Source organism: Callithrix jacchus, chromosome 16 (genome assembly GCF_049354715.1).
Source record: "Callithrix jacchus isolate 240 chromosome 16, calJac240_pri, whole genome shotgun sequence".
NCBI classification, from domain to species: Eukaryota; Metazoa; Chordata; class Mammalia; order Primates; family Cebidae; genus Callithrix; species Callithrix jacchus.
Genome location: NC_133517.1, coordinates 71,737,093 through 71,757,258, shown reverse-complemented (window position 1 = coordinate 71,757,258; position 20,166 = coordinate 71,737,093). Strand labels below are relative to the sequence as shown.

Sequence of the window (20,166 nt, the reverse complement as noted above, 5' to 3'; positions counted from 1 at the left end):
TAACACCACCTTGGGGTTTGTTGAGTGTCCTTGAGTGGTAACAAGGACAGGCTCTGGAACAAAAGAGCATGAGCTCAAGCCTCAGATCCAGATCCTCCTAGCAGTGTGACCTTGGGAGGGTTTCTGAAATGACTGAGCCTTGGTTTCCTCATCTGTGGCATGGGGATAGTAGTAGGACCTGCCTTGTAAAGATGCAGTGGGAGTTAGTGAGCTAAAGCCTGTGAAATGTTTAGAGGCACTTCTGGCACACCCTGATTGTTAGCTCTTATTGCGACATCCTTTCATGTAAACTCATTTAGGGTTTCATATTTATGCTGAAAGGGATTTTTTAATCTCAATTTTAATTTTACAGATGATGAAACAAGGCACAGAGAGGTTGTTTGTCCCAAATCTGGTAAAGAAGCAGAGCTGGGCTTTGACCCAGTGCTTCCGATGCCAAATCTGGATTGCTCCTGGCAGTGCCATGTTGGTTCCATATGCCAAAGTTCTTGGACTTCCTTGCTATTGCTCACCCCCAGGTGTCTTGTTAGGTACTGCCTGGACCCACACTGGGCAGAATCATGACAGGAGTGTCAGTGTTCCTAGGCTTTCCTTTTTGCCCCATTTCCCATATGGGTGGGGGCTCCAACTTGCCTTGCAAAATGTTGGGTGCTCTTCTTCTACATCCGACTTATTCTTCCTCTCTGATGTATGTAAACTTATTTCCAAGACCTGCTAATGAATCACTGCCTCAGCAAGGGGGACCTGAGGGGCTGGTGAAGCACTGAAGCCCCCATAGGATTCCACAAGCATTGGGATGATCAATATTCCCACTGATAGATTTATTCTGGATTCCCTGTGTACTTACTGGGTATTTGTTCTGAGTGTCCCTGCTGTGCTAGCTACTGGGGATGCAATGGTGAGTCCAAGCAGACACAGCACTGGAGTTCCTAGGGTTTGGAGTCCAGCAGGGAAGACTGATAGTAATCAGAGTCACAGTGCAGCTACACACTGAGGTAAGTTATCTGAAGGAAACAAATTCAGCTTTGGGGAGGCTGGTCACCTTGTTGACCAGGATGGTCTCGATCTTTTGACCTTATGATCCACGCTCCTTGGCCTCCCAAAGGGCTGGGGGCTGGTCTTACAATGTGCTTCTGTTGATACAATTTAGTAGAAGTGATGTATGGCAGTTTTGAGCCCAGGCCTCATTTGGCTTTGTGTGCGTCTACCATGTCTACAAACCTTGCAGATTTCCTGGGAGAACAAATCCAGGTAAGCCTTCTTGATGATAAGAGACACATGACCCAGTCATCTCTGTTACTCTACCAGAGAGCAGGCCAGATACCAGATATGCAACGTAAACATCTTAGACAAATTAAGCCCTGGGTATCTGGCCACCTGACTGTAGATGCCTGAGTGAGCTCAACCAAGATCAGCCGTGCTTGGCTCCAGTCAGCAGGTGGGTTCAGCCAGCTCATAGATTTGCGAGCAATAATAAATGCTTATTGCTCCAAGCAGGGATTGACAAACTTCAGTCTGTGGGCTGACCAGCCATCTGTTTTTGGATATAAAATGTCATTAGAATTCAGTCATGACATTTATTTATGTATTGTCTGTGGCTCCTTTTGAGTTACAAAGGCAGATCTGAGTAGTTGCAACAGAGATCATGTAATCTGCAGAGCCTAAAATACCATCTTTTAAGAAAATGTGTGCTGGCCCCTGGTTTAGAGGTATTCAGTTTTTGGAGCAGCTTGTTACACAGTGCTAGCTGCCTGATGCATAGGTCCTGGAATAAAGGGGCAGGTGAGGGCACAAAGAAGGATTGGTTAACTCTCCATTGACTGTGGCATGGCATGGTTGGGAGAGGTTCTGTAAAGGAGGCAATGCTAAATGTGTCTTAAGCCATGTGTAGACTTGGGCTCATAGGGAAATGAATGTTGAGGAATTCAAGGGTCAGAATGATTGTGATCAGGCCACGGTCATGTGGCAGGTCTCCTGATTCCTGTTCAGGGATACTTTTTCCTTTGTCCGGGTAGACAATTTAACCTTTTAGGTAAGAGAGAGGAGGACGTTGGGGCCAGGCAGAGCTGGGTTCACATTCCAGCTCTACCGTTTCTGAGATGGATGATTTTGGGCAACTTACTTAGTTTCTCTGTACCTAAGCTTCCTCATTCATAAAATGGGGAAAGCAACATTGATCTCACAGAGTTATGAAATTAAATGAGATGATGGGCAGAGGCTCTGGTATACCGCTTTATAATTATAAAATAATGCTGTAGAGATAAAGACAGCTTAGAAATACTTGCCATGAGGCTTTCTGTTTTAATCAGGGTGGGAGATTTCAGCTAAAGGAAGTTTTATCAGCCTCCCTTGCTGGTTGCTCTACTGCTGAATTTCTAGTGGGATGGGATGGTTTTGGGCATCAGACATGTATACCCAAGAACCCTTTATCTTGTGGAGACCACCTGCTTCCCTTCTGGAATTATCTCACCCCAGAGACTTCCACCACCAACAGCTTCTTGGGGCCCCCACTCTGGGCTGCTGTCTCTCTATTTCACAACCCACTGCAAATGGTGGGAGAGCCTGTGGGCTGAGGGGATCTGGCCACTTTGTGCATATCTCTAAGTTCCTGTTTCTCTAGGCTGGGACTGAGCCCATCCACGTGCGCATTTAGATGATGAGAAAAAAATGAAGGGTGTTGAGCCAGATTTAAGAAAGTTCTCCTCTGAGCATCTATGATGTGCCAGGCTCTTTGCTGAGCTCTGGGAATTAGGGATGAGCCAGCCATGTTCCTCTTTCTTCCCAGAACTCGGAGGTTGCTGCGGGAGGTAGACCTGCAGCTGGATGTTTTCAACACAAGATAGAGAGTGTAGCATCAGAGCAAGCCTATGGCTCCAGGGAAGCACAGCTTAGCTTTGGGGTCAGGAAATGATGCTCAGGGTGAGTTTGAGCTGAGGCTTCTAGCATAAGTAGGAGTTTGCCAGATAAAGACAGGGGGAAAGGCATCCCAGATGGAGGAAGCAGCATGAGCAAAGGTAGGGTGAGGAAACAGCTCAGCCTGTGCAGTGTGTGTCAGGAGCTTGGTGTTGCCACGTGAGAAGTCTGAGTTGAGGAAAAGGTGAAGCCAGCAGGATAAGCAGGAGTGCAGACCACATTATCTTCCAAAGGACTGAAGCACAGAGGGACCTGGCAGATGGGTGGTAGAGTGGATGTAGGGTGTAAGAGATTTCAGTGACCCTGGCCATGGGTCACCATAACAGGTGATGGTTTCTGCTTTCTTGGCCTCCAGGAAGGGAGAGTTTAAGGAAGTTTCCAGCATCAGTGTGGGTCTGTTCAATTCTGAAGCCCACTAAGGTTTCACCATCAGGTTACATTCTATTTGTTACCAAAGCTAACAGGAGATTTTATCATGTTGCTTCATAACGCATGGTGGGACACAGAGGAGACTGATAAACTTTATTGAATGTGTGAGCAGGGTACGGGGGAGAGGAAGAGGAGATGGGCATCCTATCCTGTGCTGCATGACTCCAAGAGGTGATAGTCAGGCTCTAGGAGAGCACGTGTGGTTTGTGTGTATGCGTGAGGGTCTAGGGATAAGGGCGGCGTTTGGCTCAAAGGAGATGTTTGGTAAGCATTTGGAAATCCTTTCTACTCTTCCAGATGAATGAAGAAGTGAATCCAAACCTGGAAGTGGATATTTTTAAAAAAAGTCCCATCATCATTTTGGGAGCTGAGATGTCCAAGTGTCACAGAGGAGGATTTCTCAATGAGGAACTGACCAGCAAGGGAGAAAAATACCCTTTACAAACACTTCCTGCTAGAAGTCAAATGGTAGGCAAACAAGAGTTGCACCATCAATGCAGTATTCTTCTGGGTTCATTTTCTGACTTTTGAAGAGGTTGGTTTCTACAAATGTAGTGTTCTGCTGCCGGGTCACCAGCTTCCCCAGGCTCTAGTCACAGGAGTTGGAACTTTCAGTGGATCAGTTTGTGCAGGGTCTGGGCTGGCATCAAAGAGTTCCCTGATGATGAAACTGTAGGGAATGAGGAGGGAGTCAAGGGCTTCCCCAGTCATGCCAGAGGCAGAGTGACCCAGGACATAAGAAATCATGCCCTCATGCCTGTAATCCCAGCACTTTGGGAGGCTGAGGTGGGTGGATCATGGGGTCAGGAGTTTGAGACCAGCCTGACCAACATGGTGAAACCTCATCTCTACTAAAATACAAAAAAAAAATTAGCCAGGCATGGTGGTGGGTGCTTGTAATCCCAGATACTTAGGAGGCAGAGGCAGGAGGATTGCTTCAAGCAACTTGGGAGGTGGAGGTTGCAGTGAGCCATGATCATGCCACTGCACTCCAGCCTGGGCAACAGAGTGAGACTTTGTCTCAAAAAAAAAAAAAAAAAAAAGTCATGCCCTCCATTCCTGCCTCCATGCAGACTTGTGGGGGCCGTTTCAAACCAGCAGAGATAAACTCCATTTCATTCTTAGTAATTGTTGCGTGGGAGACAGCTGACGTTCAGAGCTGGGCTGATAATCTTCCACTGGTGTGGATCTCGCAGGAAGAGATGGCTTTGGTTAATGGCCATTAGCCTCCTGCTGCCTGGCAGACCCTTGGCAAGGCTCAGGGATGAGTAACATGGTGGCTGAGGGAATAGCTTTTGAGTTAGGGTCCCCCCTGCCCCCCCAAGACCCCTGGCTCTCCCTTTGCTAGTTGTGTCACTTTGGGAAAGCTATTAAGTTTCCATATCTGAAAAATGGGACCCATGCTCACCTCATAGGGAGTAAGTGATACCATGATTGTAAAGTGCTCGAGACACCTTGGTGCACAGTAAGAGCTCCAGAGGCGGCTCCATGCATGCTGTGTTTGTGACCACACTACACATACCTAGACTGTGTTCGCACAGGCGCATGCCGAGAATCCGATGACACATTCCTTGTCAAGGTTCTCACAGTCTGTGGGGAGGTAGACATGGAGAGTTTTGGGAAAACAAGGAAGAACCCTAACTTACTTTTAGATGTATGTGTGTGTGTGTGTATGTGTAGAGTAATGTAAGCAAAAGTGTGTGAGTAGATGTGTGTCTGAGCATAGGTGTGTAAATACGTGTGTGATAGAGTGTGGTGCATGTGAAGTATGGGTATCTGTGTGAGGGTGTGCATGTGTTGGGTGTGTGCATGTGTATGTAAATGTAGGTGTCTACATGTTGGGTTAAGCATAAGTGTGTATAATATGTGCATGTGAGAGAATTGAGTGTATGTGGTATATGTGCGTGTGTGTGTATGAGTTAAGTATGTGTGGTCTGTGTGTATGTGTGAGGAAGAGTGTGTGTGTGTGGCATAGGTGTCTGTGTGTGAATGTGTGCAAGTGTGTGTGAGAGTTTGGTGTGAGAGGGGCTGCATGTGTGTGTGTGTGTGTCAGGTGTGGGGGCTGTTGTGAGTGTGAGCGCAGAGGCTTTTAGGTGCCTTTGGTGATTGCTGGTGCCGAGTGTTGAGGGCAGAGCCGTCTGCCGGGCGTGTGTTCTGGGAGGTGTTAGGGGATGCCCGACAAGCTGCATTCATTCATTCAGCAAACATGTATTTGGGGTCTCGTCTGTGCTGGCTTTTGTGCCATGCATGGGGACATCACTGGTTACTGCGCACTTTTTTTTGCAGTTCTTCTCCCTGGCCTGCAGCTTCATTCCTCCCCCTGCTTGGAGCCCTGGGGCTGACCCTGCCAGCTGTGCCCCGGGTTCCCTGTCACTGTCTTCTGGTTGAGTCCGGTCTGTGGAGGGCTCTGGCAGGATGCCAAAGAGCAAAAGGAGAGGGAGGCTCACATCTTGGGGAGCAGCTGGGCCCCTCCACAGCTGTGGTTCCTGCCAGGTGGGCCCTCTTCTAAGTCTCCAGTAACGCCATCCCCTCCCCTTGCTCCTCCAGCTGAGTGAGGGACCCCCACTTGCTAGTTCTGGGAGCCCCAGCATCAAGAATGGTTGTTTCTTTAAATGGTGTTCATTCGCACAGTCTGGGGTGAATTCTGTCTTCTGCGGCATCCTTACACATCTGGCAACGTGCTTGCTGCTGCTTGTTCAATCAGGCTGGAATGTCTTTTCCTCAGAATGCATTCCCAGCCTCCTGTTTCTTTTCTCTTTTTCCTTTTCTTTTCTTTATTTGTTTCTTTTCCTTTTTTTTTGTCACAAAAGCAGCAAATCAGCAGACAGGAGATTCTGAGGTTTACTTTAATTTTGAAAATTCTAGATTTGGCTTTCTGTTTCCTTGTTTGCTCTGGGGTGGGGGCTCTGCCCTGGGTGGTTCCAGAATGCTCTTCACTTTGTGGGGGAGGAGGGGAAGATCGGCATCTGCATCCAGCTGTGCCCTGCCAGGGGCACCCTCAGGCCGCTGTCAGCAGCCCTGGCAGTTCCTCCTTCAGAACTGCTCTGCCTCCCCCAGCCTCCTCCCACTTACTCAGCTGCTTTCTGCATCATCCCTTCAGCACCTCCTGACCCCCAACTGCTAGAGGGCCAAAAGGAGCCTTCTAGTTCATTGTGTTTTGCGGTAGAGCACCTGCTCTGTGCCTGGTGCCCTGCTCTGAGCACTGAGGATTCATCAGTGAGCATTGCCGGCAAGGCCCTGCCTTCATGGAGCTTGTACTCTGGTGGGAAGAGACAGAGAGTAAACAAAGAGATGCACAATCCTAACAGATCAAGTGGTGCACGCTTAGATGAAAAATGAAACAGGTGACCAGGCTCAGTGGTTCACACCTGTGATCCCAGCACTTTGGGAGGCTGAGGCGAGGGGATCAGCTGAGGTCAGGAGTTCAAGACCAGCCTGGCCAACATGGTGAAAGCCTGTCTCTACTAAAAATACAAAAATTAGCCGGCGTGATGGTGGGTGCCTGTAATCTCAGCTACTTGGGAGGCTGAGGCAGGAGAATTGCTTGAACCTGGGAGGCGGAGGTTGCAGTGAGCCAAAATTGCAGCACTGCACTCCAGCTGGGGCAACAGAGTGAGACTCTGTTTCAAAGAAAAACAAAACAAAACAAAACAAAACAAAACAGACTAAGTAGATAAACAGTGCTGGCATGGGGTATGTTAGTTGTTTCATGCAAGGTGGTCTTGGCGAGGGGGGCGCCTAAGGAGAAGGTGACATATGAGCAGAGACTGGGAGAATGTGTCTTCAGGGAGGGGCCCACAGATGTCCAGGAGAGAGTGCATCAGGGAGAGTGGGCTGCAGGTGCAGAGGCCTTGAAGTGGGAGCCTGTGGGGGGATTGCAGAAAGAGTGATCGGAGGAAGGATGAGGAGGAAAGTGGCCGGTCATGAGATCACGGAGGCACAGAACAGACCTTATAAGGCCTCAGAGGCATGGGAATGACTTTGGAATTTATTACGAGTGAAATGGAGACCTTTGCAGAAATAGAGAAGTAATAAAGATTTCAGGATCGCTCCGGCTGTTGTGTAGAGAAGGTGGGGGGTGGGCAAGAGCAGAAGCAGAAAATCAGAAAGGGACTGTCCTGAGGACAGTAAGACCTGCCACCCCTGCCAGCATTGGCATAGCTACAGCACAGCGTGACATAACGCAGGGTTCACATGAGGTGTAGGTTGCTGCTGTTCTTGTAATTGACGATGTCGTCATCACCCCAGCGGTGTGTGAACTTGTGGAAGCTATTTTTTCTGTCCAGGGTTCAGGTTCTTCATCCATAAAATGGGGAGAATAATATCTACCTTTTAGGGCTGCTGTGAGGATTTATGCTGCTTAGGTATACAATTCTCACAGAAAGTGAATGCGATAACTATGATTTTCATTTTAGGAATGAGGAAACTGAGGCTCCATCACTGAACCAAGTTATAACTTGCTCATCTGATTCTAAACATTCAGGCCTATCAGAAGGGAACACCCCAGATCTAGGGCTGACCTAGAAATGTATCATGTCTGTGTTTTCTGTTCCTTTGTGACTAAGGTGAGTTCAAGATCCTTTTCGTCTAGTCCAGTAGATTCTAGGTTCTTACCCCAGTGACCAAGGAAAGCCCAAAAGCCTATTCTTTGACCACTACAAATTCACAGTTCTATCCTGTTAGTTCTGAAATCAGTTAATCACATCAAGAGGGACAGATTCACCTTCGCTGTGCTCTGTTCCTCACAGAGGCATCATGGAGATGAATAGACACTATAATAATGGCAATTGATTCCGTAGTTTCCAGTCATGTACTACGCAAAGCAGTTTATACATGCTATCCCATTGAACTCCCACAGCAATCCTATGAGATTAATACTCTCATCTGCATGCTACAGGTCAGGAAATGGAGGGTTAGAAACCCAAGGTCATGTTCCTAGTGAAGGGCAGAACTGGGGTTTGAATCTAGGAATTGGTAGCCCAGATGTGTGCTCCCTCCGCAAATATCCCCTGCTTATTCTTCTATTCTGTTTCCAGCTTGGTCATGAAATATTCATGCATGAAATAACTAACTAATTAGATGACTAATTAATTCATTTGGCTGAATGAATGGTGCTGACTTGGAACCATGAGGAGGGTAGAACAGGTCTGGGGAAGAATGACTGATTGGCATCAGATGAGTCTGGAAGCAGGCTGGGACTTCTGGGCTTGCTAGCAATGTGGTCCTAGGCAAAGTGGCTGGCAGGATGGAGACCACCCCCAGAGATGTCCACACCCGAATCCTTGGAACCTGTGAATGTGTAATCTTATGTAGCAGAAAGGACTTTGCAGATGGAATTAAGGTTATGGATCTTGAAATGAGATGGTTATCCTGATGGGCTCCATTGAATCACACGAGTCCTTACAAGTGGAGACCCTTCCTGGTCGTGGTCAGAGAGAGAGATGCCATGAGAGAAGAATACTCAGAGAAAGACTCACCTGGCCATGGTGGGCTTTGAAAATGGAAGGAGCGGAGCATGGGCCGTGGGGTGCAGATGGCTTGGTTCCCCAGATCAGGGCTTAGAGCAGGAATCACCAGCTTTGGGTCCTTTTGAGCTGCGTTCTGCCATTGCACCTCTCTAGCTGCACATCCAGGGAAAGGTTGCTCACTTTTTTTCTAGGTCATTGAGGAAGGTTTTTCTTTTCTTTCACCTCTCATTTGCCATGTGACCTGAGCTAAATGACTTTTTCTTTTTGAGTCCCTTTTCCTTGTCAGCAAAATAAAGATGTACTCTGACAACCCCTCAGATACCCTGTAGCTCTAAGACTCTGTGGGTCTGTGTGTTTCCAAGAAGAAAACCCAACCCTGAAACAAAAACAAAACTGAAAACCAAAGGATTGACATCACTACCTTAGAATAATAAGGGCTAACCTTTACTGGCTGGAAACCAGACCCTGTTCATCGAATAGCTCATTTAATCCCCTAAAAGTTAAGTGCTGCTCTTATTCCCAGGCACAGAGAGGTGAGGTGTCTGGCCTCAGTCACACAGCATGAATGTGGCATGGTGGGGCTTCACCCTCAGTAGTTATCCTCCACAGGCCATGCTAATAACCAAGAGCATTGGACCAGTTCCGTGTTCTTTCCTCCACTCTTTGGGTTATCCTGAGTCATCACGAAGGGCTGGTCATCTCTTGCTTATACCATCTCATCGTGGATTTAACTCTGTTTTCCAAGTATCATCAGGTCACACTTTCATGTCTCTGGAAATCTAGAGCTGAGCTGGAAGAATATTCAGAGATGCTTAATACTCATGTCTTCATGTTGTTGGATGTTATGTGGGTCCCATATTCTAAGTGATTCCAATCATGGCTGATATTTATTGAGTTCTTATTATACACTGTGTCCATTCTTAGAACTTTGTGTGTGACGGACATAAAGATGGAAACAGTAGCCACTGGGGGGTTGGGAGGGAGGGGAGTGTGGATTGAAAAAACTACCTATTGGGTTCCATGCTCACTACCTGGGCAGTGGGATCCATATCCCAAACCTCAACATCACACGGTGTACCCATGTAACAAACCTATACATGCACCCCCTGAATCTAAAATAAAATTTGAAGAAGCCTCAGTTGCCTCATGGATAAGGCATTGGCCTCCTAAAATAAAATTTGAAATTATGAAAAAAAAAAAAAACTTGATGTGTGCTAACACTTTTACTTCTCACACCAACCCTGTCTGATTAAGTGGGCCCTCCTCTCATTGCATTTTGCAGATGAGGAAATGAAAGCACAGAACATGGCTGGGGTAATGTGCCCGTGTCACACAGAGAACGTGATGAGGCATTGCTGGGATTCAAACCCAGGCTGTCTGCCTGCAGACATCAGGCTTCTACTCACTTCACATTACTGTCTTTTTCAAGATAGCCTCTTCTGCATAGTAACTCTACAAAATGATTTACAGACTCTGTAATGAAAGGGTTTCAGGGTTAAATAAGTTTGTATAAGTGAGGTTAAATAAATAAAACTAAAGTCTATCTACTCCTGGACTTTTTTTTGTTGTTGTTGTTAATTTGAGAGGGAATCTTGCTGTGCTGCCCAGGCTGGAGTACAGTGGCATGATCTCAGCTCACTGCAACCTCCGCCTCCCAGGCTCAAGTGATTCTCCTGCCTCAGTCTCCTGGGTAGCTGGGACTACAAGCTTGTGCCACCACGTCTGGCTAACTTTTGTATTTTTGTAGAGAAGGGGTTCTGCCATGTTGGCCTGCCTCGGCTTCCTAAAGTGCTGGGATTCCAGGTGTGAGCCACCATACCTGGCCTCCTGGATTCTCGAAGAGTCAAATGGTTATCAGGATCTTCAAGAGCAGGATGGAGCAGGTACTTGCGTTAAGCTCATTTGACCGTGGGGACTCTCTCCTTGTGGTGGATCATCTCACAAGGAGAATATGTGGTGGTACATATTCTGTGGAAATTGGCTCTAGAGGCATTCTAGGTGGGCAGATTTTTAGAGGAAGGGGTTATAGCTCTAGTTTCTGTTTAGTTCTCACTCCATTCCAATTGTCCTCCAAATATCCCATCATCACCCCACGAATGACTGGCCCTGCTGCACACCTGACATACATTGAGGAAAAAGCTAACTTATGTACCAAGTTTCCAGAAAGGACAGTGCACTTCAGTGTACCAAACTGGTTACTGCCATTTAGAGAATTCTTCCCAAAGTAGATGATTTCTGTTAAAGCAAATCACTTCTAACTGATTCATTCTATTGGTAAGTCTGGATTTTCATGAAATAGGCTTTTAAAGCAGGCCACATTTGGATTTTCTCCTATGGACAGGAGGAAAAAGTTGGATGGGGAGAGAAGGACAGAACAGGGTGTGGAAACCATAGGATAAAAGCTGTGGGTTTTCCTAAAAGTTGTTCAAAAGAATAATATGACTTCTGCTTTTCTTTTTTTGAGATGAAGTTTTGTTCTTGTTGCCCAGGCTGGAGTACAATGGCATGATCTTGGCTCACCACTACCTCTGCCTCCTGGGTTCAAGTGATTCTCCTACCTCAGCCTCCCAAGTAGTTAGGATTATAGGCATGTGCCACCACATGCCTAATTTTACATTTTTAGGAAAGACGGGATTTCTCCATGTTGGTCAGGCTGGTCTCGAACTCCTGACCTCAGGGAATCTGCCCACTTCGGCCTCCCAATGTGCTGGGATTACAGGTGTGAGCCACCACACCCGGCTGACTTCTGCTTTTCTTCTTCTCTGGGTGGTAAGTGGGGAATCCAGCACCTGGTGAGAGGACAGAATTGGTTAAGTCTAATTTTGAAATCTTTAGAAGTCTTGGTTGTCTAATCTGCTGATTTTCTTGCTCACAGCCCCTGCAGATATCTTCTCAGTCTACTTTAACTCTGGCATGCAAGGTTTTTCTCCTTGTGGAGTCTCATTTGGTTAATTTTCATATTCAATTCTACTCTGTCTATGATTACCAAGCACCTACTATGGTCTTGCTTTGAGTCAGGCACTGTGGCTTTAGTAATCCTTCTAATTCACACATTCATTCATTCATTCATTCATTCATTCATTCATTCATTCATTCATAAGGTCCTGGAGATACAGAGATGAACGAAGCATGATCTCTGCTTTGGAGGAGAACTCAATGGAATAGACAGGAATAAGCCAATAAGTCAATCTAAGCTTCTGGCAGAATTTAACGGTCAAGGTTGATAGGAATGGAGAAATACAGAGGTTTGAGAGCTCATAACCATGTGCTGGGATAGTTTGGTCTGGAAAGTTTTCTTGATGGAAGGGGCAGCTGAGTTGGGCTTTGAAAGATGAGTAAGATGTAGCTATACAGAGAATTTGGTAGAAAAGACCTGGTAGAAGAAACTTCCTGAGCAAGGAGAAGGACTTGAGGATGTCTAGAGGGTGTTATTAGCTTGTCAGTGGCAAAGTGGCACTAAATCTAAGTTCTTTGGCTTTTTCTATGACAACTGGGGACCTTTCCTATGATAGATACTCTTTTAACATCTGACAGTAATGGAAAGCTTTCTAGGTAAAGTTTCTAAACAAGGAACCCAGGTAAGTTATTTAACTTTTGGTACCTTTTTTTTTTTTATCAGCAGAAGGGGGACAAAGTACTTAACTTATAAGGTTAAGGTAAGAATTAGAAGTAGATGATGTATATAAAGCTTTAGAACTGTGGATGACACTTAATAAGTGATTATTAAATGTTAGTCATTATTATCATTATTTCTACTATCTGGAATACATGAAGATTTCAGCAAATAGTTGACCACAAGAACTCCAAGGGCAGGCACACTTAATTATTTCTGCATCTTCTGCACATGCCAGTTTGTGAGCTGGTAACTTTTGATAGATGCCTTTCAGATGCTTGAATGGTTCAGTAAATAAATATGCGATAAACATGCATTGTCTCTAGGAAGCTCAGTGCACCAGTTTTGCTTATTCTTGAGGTTCTAGACACCAGATCCTGGCCTGGGTGGGAAGAGCCCCATGCCGCTGGGCCAACTCTCTATCTTCATGTGTATCCTCTGTGAGTTCCTCTCGGGTAAAGAGCAGTTGACCCCTGTTTAGAAAGATTGCCTTTCACAATCTCCCAGTTCTCTAGATGGGACTTGCTGAGCTGACAGAATGTACAGAGAAGAACTAACTATTTTTAGGGTGAACTAGAAAGATTGGAACTTTGTTCTCTTCTCAAATATCAAACCTCCAACCTGTGGACATCCAGAGAGGAGCTATTGAAGAATCGGAGATAGAGAGGTGTTTGTTGCACTCTTACTGCTTAAAATTCCCACAAAAATAATAAGAGATCCCTGGTGATGAAGTGTCTTCTCTGTGCCAGGGACTAGGCGAATTCTTTACATGTACATTATTGTTCCATGCTTACAGCAACCTCATGAGATTGGTTTAATTTTTCTATTTTAGACAGAAGATTTTAGATTTTAGCAGATAAGAACGTTGAGGCATAGAAACAAAGTATGTTGTCTACAGCCACACTGAGAAGACAGAGTAGAGCTGGAATTCCAGCCTTGTGTGTCCAACTTCAAGACCCAACCTCTCTATGGGGATGAAAATAGTGAAACAAATCAAAACAGAGGGGATGAGGCAACCTCGGCCTATAGGCTAAAGAATTCGCTCACTCACTCAAGTCACAGTGCAGAGGTGGGCACATCATTTTGCTGGTACAGAGGCAGATTCACAGATTCTGTCTCAGAGATGCTCGTGTCCTTACAGGGAGGTGTAAGGATTACCTTGGTTTTTGTCTGCCCATCTTCTTCGTTTCATATTGGGATCTCCCCTTCCCTGTTCACATTCCAACTGGAAGGTTTGCCAGACCAAATCCCAGTACTCCCCTGGCCAAGGGGTGAATGCTTGACTCATATTGGAAAATCAGACTATAGGAAAGTGAATAATGACTCCCAAATCTGAAAATGGCTAGAGCTGATTAACCCGGCTAGCAGCATCCTAAAGATAGCTGCCCATTGGTTTTTGCCATCTGGCTCTTCAGCTTTCTTTCTTTCTGAGAACTTCCTTATGGCAGCTACTGTAGGTTTGTTCACTCAGCACCCATCCCAATTCCCTTCAAGCCATGCCTTCTCTACTCTAGAACGCAGAAGGCTGAAAGCTCACTTTGCCAGACTTCCTTGCAGCTAGGAGTGGCCATGAGACTTGACCAGTGAGATGCAAGTGTAAGTCTGCTGGGGCCGTCTATCCCCTTTCTCCTTCTTCTTCCTGGGATGTGGACCTGACGCTTGCGGCTGTGGCAGATACTAAGGTATGAGGGAAAGCATGAGGGAAAGCTTAAGAGAATTGCGTGCACCAGCCTGACCCTGCTTAGTGATGTCAGGCAGGCATGAAATTCCCTTTGGGCTCCTCGCTGAAGAACTCGTCATGGCTTCTGTTACTTGTGGCCAAATTCACCTCTCTCTTTACTGATACATGATCTGTACACTTTCTTTGACTTTAAAAACAGGGTGTGTGCTTGAGGTAGGCAGAGTTTCTGTTTGCAACTAAAAAACCTCAATTGATACAAGGAAAGGAAAATAATATTATGATGATACAAAGCAAACCACAACGCCATCCAGAATAAAGTATGTTCTCCTGGGAGGCGGATGGTCACAATGCAAGTTCATGTAGATGTTGTCTGTTACATTTTTAAGTTTTCTCACAGTGTTTCCCTCCCTCCCTCCCTCCCTCCCTCCCTCCCTCCTTCCCTTCCTTCCTTTCTTTTTTTGAGATGGAGTCTCTCTTGGTCACTCAGGCTAGAGTGCAGTGGCATGATCTTGGCTTATTGCAACCTCTGCCTCCCGGGTTCAAGCAGTTCTCTGCCCCAGGCTCCCACGTAGCTGAGATTACAGGCACCCTCCACCATTTGTAATTATTATTATTTTTTTTTGAGATGGAGTTTCGCTCTTGTTACCCAGCCTGGAGTGCAATGGCGCGATCTCGGCTCACCACAACGTCCGCCTCCTGGGTTCAGGCAATTCTCCTGCCTCAGCCTCCTGAGTAGCTGGGATTACAGGCATGCACCACCATGCCCAGCTAATTTTTTTTATTTTTAGTAGAGATGGGGTTTCACCACGTTGACCAGGATGGTCTCGATCTCTCGACCTCGTGATCCACCTGTCTCGGCCGCCCAAAGTGCTGGGATTACAGGCTTGAGCCACCGCGCCCAGCCCCATTTGTATTTTTTAAGTAGAGACAGGGTTTCACCATCTTGGTCAGGCTGGTCTTGAACTCCTGACCTCATGATCCACCTGCCTTGGCCTCCCAAAGTGCTGGGATTATAGGCATGAACCACTGCACGTGGCCACAGTGTTTTCTTTGGACTCTCCCATATATCCTGTAAAGTAAGAGTTATTATTATCCCCATTTATAGGTTAAAAAAGTCTCAGAGTTTAAGTACTGTGGAAATGATTAGGTGGGTACAAAAGAAATTGTGGTTTTTCACCATTTCTTTTAATTACTTTTAATGGCAAAACCCACAGTTGCTTTTGCATCAAGCTAATACGAGAATAGAGTAATTAATTAAAACTGTGAGAGCTTCATGAAAGGGGTGGTTTGAGTTTTGAAGGATGAACAGGCTTTTGAGAAAGGCAGCAGGTGGTGGACGGAACCTTCTAGCTGAAGCAAGAACTGGAAATGCCAGAAGGCTAGGTGAGTTTGGGAAATGTGATTGGTGCTCAGGGCTGGGGCCTAGAGAACTTGGGAAGCATGTAAGGGAAGCAGGGTTGGAATAGTTGGCAGGGGCCAGATCATGAAGGGTCGGTACACTAGCAGCCTCTTTGGGTTGCAGAGAACAGAGGCATCCAGGTGAGCTCTAGTAATGAGGTCATTGTGAAGATACATATGGGAATAAAGGAGATTCTGGAATTAGGGCAAAGATTCTTAGGAAACTGGGGCTATACTACAACCAACACCACAGAATGAATGAAAACTTCAGAGCATTCAGACCTTATGGAGATTGGAATGGACTTTGACAACATAAATTTGTTCAGAGTCAAACCCAGTTCTGGTAACTGACTTTTCTTGTCTTCCTCTCAGTAGCAAAAACTCAATGGTTCCTGTTCTAAAAGTCTGATATTAACACGAAACCCTTTTGTATTCAATTCTCTGTGTATATCCTCAGCTCAAATCCTTGAGAGTATGTATTAGGATGAAACGGGTATAACAGATAAACTAAAACCATCAGGGCTTTACATAATCACGCAAATTGCCACCTGAAATATGTGTCCTCAAATTCCCCAGGGCAAGAGAAGATAGGGACAGAGGCACACAAGTCCTTAACATTTTAATTCTTATCTTTGCATTCCATTCATCAGAAGTAGTTACATGGCCCTACCTAACTGCAAGGGAGCTGGGAAAGAGGAAATCACACAGAGTATTTGATAATCGTCAACACTGGCTGCTATGAATCTGCTGGATCTCATTGGTCACCCTCATCTCTACTGGGCAATGTGCTCTGGACAGGGACACCTCACTGGCCCCCTTTCCAGGAATGGGTTGGCTTCGCTGCCCTTTAGTCAGGTGTCCTCTCCTGGTCCAATGAGCTATGGCCTGGAAAGAAGAGGCTGTGGTCTCTGTGATCATAGGTAGGACAATTTCCATTTGAGGACTTTAATGATTTAATGGAACCACTTCACTATATTATGTGAAGACTGGGAGTCTACGTTGAGGAACTGGGAGCCATTGAGAGTGTTAGCAGGGCAGTGAGAGACATGGATGGATTTACATTTCTCACAGGTCACTCTGAGGCTGGGCTGAACATAATGGGTTGGAGGTAGAGAGACTAGTTGTAATGCTGCTGTTATCCTCCAGGGAAGACACTAGATGGAAATGGAATTGAAGTAAAAGGCTGACAGGGAAGACCTTGCAGAATGAAAGCAGGCAGGAAGTCATACACCAGAATAACATAGAGTATCTTACATGTGGTTGTCATCAGAAGTGAATGAGACCCTGTAGAGAACATAGCACACAGACTCAGCACCTGCTATTATGCCCTACTCAAAATGTTTGATACAGGACCTTTCAGCCTCTGCTGGAGCACTTCCAGGGATGGGAAGCCTACTACTGCTTGAGCAGTCTGTACTTTGTGGACATAATAAATACTTTGAAAATATCTTCTTAGATTAATCTCAATTCTTCCCTCCTCCTTCCTTTTAATCTTTTTGTCTCCACCCATCATCCTTTTCTCTGTAAAATGCTTCCTCATAAGTAAGGGAGACAAGTCCTTTTGGCTCCCTAAGATTTTCTCCTCCTCCTCATCCTTCCGTCTTCCCAACATATCCTAGAATAGAACTTCCCACTCAAGGTCCCACCTTGGCCTTGCCTCTAGGGACATTCTGATTTTCCTTTATCAAGATGGGAAGCATCTTAGGCTTTCGAGGGAGCACAGCCTGGACCTCTGAGAGGGCACAGACCATGGAATCAATAGAACTCATTGGTCATTAAAGTGCTTTCCTGGATATTCTTACAAGAGGAAAAGATTATGGTGAGACAATGGTAATCCCTTAAGCCAGGAGGAAGGGGGTCTTGGGGACTAATAGGTGCGATGTTCAGCTAACTGGATTCTTATGCTGGTGGTTTTAGGCCTCAAGGCATCCCAGTAGCTAAAGCCTTCTTGACCAATGAAATCAAGTGTCTCCAGTGGGTGTACATGTTTTAATGTGAATATAAAGCCCAGTTTCACTTTGCTCTGTTATATCTTTCGTGCTTATTTACTGAGTGCCCACTAGGACCCAGGCAGTGAGAACTCTGATGAAAAAGACAATAGGCCCTGTCGTCATGGAGCTCAGGATTTTGTTGGGAAGAAAAAGAAGAACTTAACATAAGTAACAACAGTAAAAGTGATAGTTTGGGGCTGGGTGCAGTAGTTCATGCCTGTAATCCCAACACTTTGGGAGGCCGACAGGGGTGGATCACTTGAAGTCAGGAGTTTGAGACCAGCCTGGCCAACACAGTGAAACCCCATCTCTACTAAAAATACAAAAATTATGGCCGGGCACGGTGGCTCAAGCCTGTAATACCAGCACTTTGGGAGGCCGAGGCGGGTGGATCACGAGGTCAACAGATCGAGACCATCCTGGTCAACATGGTGAAACCCCGTCTCTACTAAAAATACAGAAAATTAGCTGGGCATGGTGGCGCATGCCTGTAATCCCAGCTACTCAGGAGGCTGAGGCAGGAGAATTGCCTGAACCCAGGAGGTGGAAGTTGCGGTGAGGTGAGATCGCGCCATTGCACTCCAGCCTGGGTAACAAGAGAGAAACTCCAGCTCAAAAAAAAAAAAAAAAAAAAGAAAATTAGCTGGGTGTGGTGGTGCGTCCCTGTAATCCCAGCTGGTCGGGAGGCTGAGGCAGTAGAATGGCTTGAACGTAGGAGGCAGAGGTTGCAGTAAGCCGAGATCATGCCGCTGTACTCCAGCCTGGGGGACAGAGCAAAACTCCGTCTCAAAAAAAAAAAAAAAAAAAAAAAAAGTGATAGTTTAATAAACAGTGACATGTGAGCCAAACATTTTACATAGATTATTTTATTTAATGTTACCAGTGACTCTATGAGAAACTTTTCTATTCCCATTTTGTAGATGGGAAATTGAGGTTCAGAAAGGTCAAATAAAATCCTGAGATGACACAGCTAGGAGCTAGAATGCATGTCCTCATTTAAAAATACTTTTTGCTTTGTTCCCCCATCACACACACACACATGTACACATACACACATACACATGCATATACACACTCTGGGAAACCAGAGGGGAAACAGCACCTAAGCAGCCCAGGATTGCAGGGCACACTTCCTGCAGAAGTGACATCAGAACTGAGTCCTCAGGAAGTGTGCAAGCTTGCCAGACAGAGGGGAGGAAGAGGCTTCCAGGGAGAGGGGAGGGCATAGACAACACGCCAGGTGAGAGAGCGTGTGGTGGACCTGGGAATCTCTAAGTTGTTTATGATTGACATGCAGCTTGACTGGAGAGAAGGATGGGACATGAGGGTTGACAGGTGGACAAAGTCAGGCCAGGCTGGGGAAGACGGACATAGTCACTATGACCTTTGTGATGGCTGGAGGAGGTGACCTGACAAATATTCACTCTCTGTAAAGCAGGAGTAGACTTCAGGGCACACTGTCTCAGTCTGCTCCCTCCTCCCTGCAAGTCCGAGGGCGAGTGACAAAGTGCCTCCTGAAGTTCTTATTGTCAAAAGGATGCAGTTTCTGAAAGAATGGAAGATGTGTGTTCACCCTTAGCTTTATAACTTGTTATCTGAGGGACACTTGAGCTGGCCTCTTCTCTAAATCTGTTTTCTTGTCTATAAAGTGGGGGTATTAATAGCAATGTCATCACAAAGCTGTAATAGGGAATAAATCAGATCAGATGAAAACATACACATACTTCATAACTATTTTGTGTTTAACTTTTTGTTCTGATTACCCATTGCTGCATAAAAACACCCCAGAACTTGGGCTGGGCATGGTGTCTCATGCCTGTAATCCCAGCATTTTGGAAGGCCTAAGCAAGTGGATCACAAGATCAAGCGATCAAGACCAGCCTGGCCAACATGGTGAAGCCCTGTCTCTAGTAAAAATAAAATTAGCTAGGAGTGGTGGCATGTGCCTGTAATACCAGCTACTTGGGAAGCTGAGGCAGGAGAATCGCTAGAACCTGGGAGGTGGAGGTTGGAGTGAGCCAAGATGGCGCCATTGCACTCCAGCCTGGATACAGAGCGAGACTCCATCTCAAAAAAACAAAAAACAACAAAAAAAGCCCTCAGAACTTAATGCTGTAAAACAACCTTTATTTTGCTTCTGAGACTATGGTTTTGGCAGGGCTTGGCAGGGAACTGTTCATCTCTGCTCTACTCACTTTCAGCTATGGCAGCATAAAGGCAGGAGCTGGAGTCATCCAAAAACTTATTTATTCCTAGGTCCAGTAGTTGCTGCAGCTGTTAGCTAGTACCTTAGCTGAGACTGTCGGCAGAACATCTCATCCAGCCTCTTCATGTGGCGCCCTTAATACCGTGGCAGCTGGGTTCCCACAAGCACCCTGAGAGAGCACCAGGTAGAAGCAACAAGATAACCTAGCTCCAGAAATTAGACGGTGTGACTTCTACGTAATTTTATTTATTAAAAAAGCATCACCAAGCCTGGACCACATTCAAGAGGAGGAGAATTATACTCTATATCACCAAGCCTGGACCACATTCAAGAGGAGGAGAATTATACTCTATCTTTTGATGAAATAAGTTTCATTGGCTCAGCCAAGGTCACACTCAGGGAGCTGGGGATCTGGGTATTGGCTTGGAAGGTGGTTGCACCCCATCTCTATCTGGCAAATTTGCATC

At 46.0% G+C, this 20,166-nt stretch overlaps 1 long non-coding RNA gene across 2 annotated transcripts in view; it reads left to right on the top strand.

Annotated features, from left to right (window-relative positions):
• LOC103788632 (uncharacterized) overlaps positions 1 to 20,166 on the top strand; it is a 142,251-nt gene that overhangs the window by 64,953 nt on the left and 57,132 nt on the right. The window contains exon 3 of one of the 2 annotated variants that reach the window (XR_001907699.4): positions 3,640 to 4,536. The exons of the other annotated variant lie outside the window; for it this stretch is intronic. This is a non-coding gene — a long non-coding RNA (uncharacterized LOC103788632). Of the gene's footprint in view, positions 1 to 3,639; positions 4,537 to 20,166 lie in introns of those variants that run through there. 2 annotated transcript variants of the gene reach the window in all.